The 6547-nt window shown below is 37.8% G+C and overlaps 1 protein-coding gene across 1 annotated transcript in view; it reads left to right on the plus strand.

Annotated features, from left to right (window-relative positions):
• The window catches only part of iqck (IQ motif containing K), a 25186-nt gene that overhangs the window by 2821 nt on the left and 15818 nt on the right, over window positions 1-6547 (plus strand). The window lies entirely within an intron of this gene.

The following is a 6547-nucleotide window of genomic DNA, read 5'->3' on the forward strand; positions in this document are numbered from 1 at the left end:
CCGCGAAAACCTACCCGTACCACTCAAATTAGAAAACATTATTATAAGCTAACCGTTGTGAATCGGGCTAAAGTAAGGCGATAGTTTTGAACACTGGCTGGTTATGTACTTGCTCAAATATTGATTTCGGATAATTTTTAACCAAAAAAAGTTACAGACTGCATCTTTAAAAAAGGTAACCACCATTATTTCTTGTGAGGTGAAATTCTTAGGGGTGGGGGAAAAATTGGATTCACATGAGAATCGCAATTCAGTCTTGTAGCGATTTGCATTGATTCACAAATTTAAAAAATTGAATTTTTAGTTAATATAATAATAAGAATAATAATAACATGATGTTGTCGGAAACAAAACAGCAATGTAGGAGGAAAAACAAGTTCATCCTGTCCCATTTTCAGCGAGGGCAAGTATTTGGAAAAATGTTATATTAATTATTGATCATTTGTGATTATGGGAAGTAGGGTTGTGCCAGAATAGTGAATCCGTATTCAGAAAGGCACGGAAAACGAACAACGCATTCTACGGAAAATGATTTGCCGCTTGCTAGCGGTAGCCTGTTACATTACAGTACATAAAATTTCACTTAGAGTAAGAATAGAAGACCGGGACAACTTCTTTATGTTTACAGACGTGACGTAATGACGCAGTGCCATGCTCGAATTTCCCGCGAAAACCTACCCGTACCACTCAAATTAGAAAACATTATTATAAGCTAACCGTTGTGAATCGGGCTAAAGTAAGGCGATAGTTTTGAACACTGGCTGGTTATGTACTTGCTCAAATATTGATTTCGGATAATTTTTAACCAAAAAAAGTTACAGACTGCATCTTTAAAAAAGGTAACCACCATTATTTCTTGTGAGGTGAAATTCTTAGGGGTGGGGGAAAAATTGGATTCACATGAGAATCGCAATTCAGTCTTGTAGCGATTTGCATTGATTCACAAATTAAAAAAATTGAATTTTTAGTTAATATAATAATAATAAGAATAATAACATGATGTTGTCGGAACAAAACAGCAATGTAGGAGGAAAAACAAGTTCATCCTGTCCCATTTTCAACGAGGGCAAGTATTTGGAAAAATGTTATATTAATTATTGATCATTTGTGATTATGGGAAGTAGGGTTGTGCCAGAATAGTGAATCCGTATTCAGAAAGGCACGGAAAACGAACAACGCATTCTACGGAAAATGATTTGCCGCTTGCTAGCGGTAGCCTGTTACATTACAGTACATAAAATTTCACTTAGAGTAAGAATAGAAGATTGAGGACGATGGTGAATGATTTGCATATCCTATCTTGTAAAATGAGCGGTAAGTACTGCTGCTCCATAGTATACACGGCGCATGTGTGATTGCGAATCTCGAAGTGTTTCAATGCCCCGCAATTTATATACAGTATAAATACCCAGCGATATACTGTAATTGCAAGAGAAAGCATTGAAATCAATTTTTTCCTCCTATCTCTTATTTATAGGGGTTCCATAGTATGAAAGGATTTCCTTTCCAAACATGGTATTCGGATTTGGGCATGTACAATATTTTTGATTTATTAGGAAATTCATCGTTAATAGGAAACCCTGATTTCTTGAGTCAGGACTACCCATATTATAGACTGGTGTGTTTTGCATCAAGATACTGGTGCGTTTGATGTGCAGTGTGCACAAAAAAGTGATGAAAAATCGTGAATCGTGATTAAAAATAGAAAATTTGTGAATCGATTTTTAATTGAATCGTGACCCCAAGAATCAATATGAATCTTCCCACCTCTAGTAATTCTTGTAATATCTTTGAATGTAATTCTGAAATTAGGCAGCCTCAATGATGCATGTGGCCTTTGGAAGGCATAGCCTTCGAAATGAGGCACAGCAACTGTCTACACTGGATGCAGTGCGGTGCAGCACGACACAACAAATCGCTGACAGTATAACATGTCATATAGGACTGTACCAGCATTTGTTAAAAATGTGCCAAATGTGTTTTCTTTGCCACTTCGTAGTTTGCATCTAAACAACAACATCCATAGAAGTTTATAATAAATGAAGTCAATAAATATTCACCTTAGTCAATGCTGTACATCATAATCCAATTCATGGAAACACGTGCAAAATGTTAATCAAATACATTATAGGCTAACATTAAAATATATGTCAGGTATCTCAAAAATAGTACAATTCAAATGTACTACAATTCAATATACAATGCAAAAAACGGTAACATATTCCAGGGCTGGAATTTAAGTCTGCAGGACAGTAGCTCTCCAGGAGCAGGGTTGGAGATCCTTGGCATTTAGCATAGCTCTTTCCTCAGATGTTTATTAACTTTCCAATGGTTAGATGCAGCTGGTGACCGAAAGACTGTAGGTGAGTCCAATTTTTAAGCGAAACAACCTTGACAATGTTTGCTGCATTATCTGTGGTGATACGCACCTGTCGGTCCTTGCTAAGGCCCCAAGATGCGAGTGCATCCTCCAGACCCTGGCAGAGTATTTCGGCAGTATGGTCATCTGGAAAATATGACGTCTGCAAGCATCTACTTTGAAGAGCCCACTCCTCGTTGATGTAGTGAATAGTGAGGCTCATATGGCTCAGATGTGCGGCTGGACCATATGTCAGTGGTAGTGGCACAGTTCCTTAGCTGAATTTCCAGCTTTCCACGGCACGCTTCATAACACAATTTTGTTTTAATGAAACTGTTCATTTTGCACTGAAAACTATTTGAACTTTAAGTCAGTATGTGAGGCTCACTACTACATACTCAAGATCTTTAAATCACTCGGCAGTTCTTCTTCTTTTAAAAAATAGCATGTCTGCTTTTTCAGGAGACAAACAAGCCCGCTCCTGACTGATAATGTCCCCAGCAGTAGAAAATGTAAGCTCTGAGGGTGTGGTAATGCTTGCTTACCTTGTTGCCAAATCAGAAAGCATTGGCAGAGTGTCCTTGTCTCACCACTAGGTTACTGGACTCACTGAGGACAGTGTAGATGGAAGTAATCTGTAGTGCTTTATCTCTGCCTGAATCTTCTATCTACTACTGCTGACGGTGGTCTCTGCTGTGGAGGACATGGCAATTAAATTAAGAACAAACAGCTCCTCAAGGGCAGAGAGCTTTGGCCTCTTCTGTGAACAAAAAAGTAAAAAAATAAAGAAAAATATAAAACACTATTGAGGTAAATGCAAACAAGTTTATTTTCTTCTAAAAGCATGTTTTAACAAGATAATTAGTTTAATGTGAGTTAAACTTGATCCGTTGCTGTCAACTTTAAAGCATTTTAGCATCGATTTAGCTAGCAATCTATAGCTATACATCCAAACTATATCTAACGCTATGGAGGTCCCAGTTTATAGGACTAAGTCACCGCGCACAGAAACGTTAACTTAACTAGTACACAAGCATGTACCACAACAGGTTAGCTGATTTTGTTAGTTTGTTGTTTGTTTGCTAAACGTTAACCTTACCTGTCGGAGTCCCAGTCGTAGCACAGCTGTCTTCATGAGTAGTTTTGCATGAGGAATTGTGTGGTGGGCATGGTGAAGGAGGCTCTGTGGCAGGAGGACACTGAGAGGATGACTACTCCGGCTTGGTTTTCTTGTAGTCGAAGACGGGGCAAGTTTCTGCTCTTATGTTTAATCTGTGCACTGTCAAGTGCTTTATCAGATTTGTTGTGTTGCCGATCTTGGCAGCAATTATCTTGTCGCAAATATTGCATTACGCACTGTTGTCATCGAGTCTGATGAAAAGCCACACTTTTGATCTTTTCTACATCTTTTACATCTATGGGGGATGGGACGTTTACACACTACAGCCCGTTTACACATGTGTGAGCCACATCTCTGGGCGTAACCAGCGTAAACTAGTGTTTTTCCTTGATGCCTTGCCACAGCCAATCTGTATGCTGCGTGCTTGCTGGCTCACAGACGTTGACAAGATTAACTCCTAGGGTATCGAAATTTGGTACCAAACAACAAGATATTTTTTTGATACTCTATGGTATTGAGGCAATTCCTAAATGGTTTCAAATTCGATACCCAGCCCTAGCTTAGGGGCATCATATCCTTTGCTATAAAGTAAGACGCTGCTCTCGTTATATCCTTGCTCCTTTTGGATCGCTTTTCATAAGGAGTAATGGCTATGAAGGGTGACACAATCGATTCCTGCTTTGGTACAGCCCTGCTATGAGTGCTACTTGTTGACAGAGAAATATCGGCCCACATTTTCTTTCAGTGTGGTCGCTGGGATGGTGATTTGTTGTGTTGTCAGTCTTGGATGTCATCAATTTCTGACATATTTTCCAGATCGCTTTAATCTGCGCCTGGTCGCTTTTAAAATAGCCAAACCACTTCCATATAACTGCAGTCATGGTAAAAAATGTTTTGACTATTTTCTCATCTTTGGAAGATAATACAAAGTTAGTTTCACTTTAACTTTTGCTTTCCTCGCCCGTTCCACTCATTTTTGTTTCCTTGTGTCAAGTTCTGTTGACTAATAACTTACAGTGTGCAGTAGGAATGGGTGTGAACTTTGAGCCAACAGCTGCAGAGCATATCATTTTCATCAACATAAATTTGATCACAACCCAATTTTAAATCGTTTTATCACCCAGCCCTAATATACACTTGTGCCATTTGTTACAGTACAACATTTAACATTTTTCTTTAATATTTCTGGGTAAACAGTATTCACCTCCAAATGATTTAACATTTATTTCTATGTAAAATAATAAAATTATTAGAAAAAGGGTGTACAGTTATGCTTATTTTTTACTTTTTCAACATTTAGTTAGTGTTTAAAGTTGCTGTTTAAGCAGAAAAAAAGATCTGCAAGGTTGCAATGCTTGAAGTCCACTCTAAAAGGAGATATACCCGTTCATTTATGCTTGCAAAGGTTCTGCACGATCCTCTTGTTTGTAAACATTCTCATGGTCTGAATCAGACTTTATTTGGTATGGCAAAATTGACGGCATTGTTAATATTTATAGCTGAGCAGATTAACTTGTGGTTATGGTAAGGTGTGTGACATTTCTGAAGCGTTTTACCAATCACAGCGCGCTTGGCCAGCTAATCAACCAATTTTGAACTTTGAGCCAACAGCTGCAGAGCAGCATATCATTGTCATCAACATAAATTTGATCACAACCCAATTTTAAATCGTTTTATCACCCAGCCCTAATATACACTTGTGCCATTTGTTACAGTACAACATTTAACATTTTTCTTTAATATTTCTGGGTAAACAGTATTCACCTCCAAATGATTTAACATTTATTTCTATGTAAAATAATAAAATTATTAGAAAAAGGGTGTACAGTTATGCTTATTTTTTACTTTTTCAACATTTAGTTAGTGTTTAAAGTTGCTGTTTAAGCAGAAAAAAAGATCTGCAAGGTTGCAATGCTTGAAGTCCACTCTAAAAGGAGATATACCCGTTCATTTATGCTTGCAAAGGTTCTGCACGATCCTCTTGTTTGTAAACATTCTCATGGTCTGAATCAGACTTTATTTGGTATGGCAAAATTGACGGCATTGTTAATATTTATAGCTGAGCAGATTAACTTGTGGTTATGGTAAGGTGTGTGACATTTCTGAAGCGTTTTGCCAATCACAGCGCGCTTGGCCAGCTAATCAACCAATTTACGAAGGAGGGGTTTCATCAAAACAGGAACTTAACAGGGCGTTTGAGACAGACTGGGAAGAGAGGTGCTGCAAAAATATAAAATATGTGAAAATCATTTGTTTTTGGAACAATCAAGCATGAAAACCTATTCTAGTACACCGCAAAAACCAAATCAAGACTTTGTAAATAGACATAATAGAACCCCTTTAAAATCCAACAAATGAAGATTAGTGCAATCTGGTGGAAAGAAATAAAGAAAGTAATTTGTAAATACCATGATGTAGCCACTAGATCGGGGGTTGTCAAAGTCAAAGACAGTGGGCCTCCCTTTTGACACAACATACACAACGTGCCTTCCTCCAGTCCCTAACATCAATAATGCTATTATGCAAAAACATAATTCCAAAGACTACAATCACCAAAAAGCTTTGTTTTGGGAAACATAATGCAGACAAGTCCAAAATGATATAATTATCAAGCAGGATCAACCAATGAGTCACATATATCAGAATTTAAGCATTTAATCCAGAACAAGGGAATAAAACATGCTTCAAAGACAGTGCATTCTAAGGCTACGTTTACACGACAACGATGTAGTCAAAAACGGAAAAGTTTTTCCCTTGCGTTTTTAAAAAGTTTCACGTATATACGACAACGTTTTTCAAAATGATTTGCGTTTACTCATATCTGCAAAAACGGCCAAAAACGCTGTATTACGTATGCCAGGCCAGTAGTTGGCGCTGCCACCTTGTTAGTAAACAGTACCTGTAGGAAAGTGACGATTATATGTTGTATATGATGCGTCTCCGCTGTTGGTTGTAATATTGGTGAAGTAAATCCACACTTTGCTGAAGAAGCGTTAGCAAACTCTTGAGCAGCAACAACAGTACCATGTACTCCACCATTGTTGTGTATGTTTGTTCGCGCTTGCCTT

The sequence above is a fragment of the Sinocyclocheilus rhinocerous genome, unplaced genomic scaffold, assembly GCF_001515625.1.
Source record: "Sinocyclocheilus rhinocerous isolate Xijiao unplaced genomic scaffold, SAMN03320098_v1.1 scaffold489, whole genome shotgun sequence".
Lineage (NCBI taxonomy): Eukaryota > Metazoa > Chordata > Actinopteri > Cypriniformes > Cyprinidae > Sinocyclocheilus > Sinocyclocheilus rhinocerous.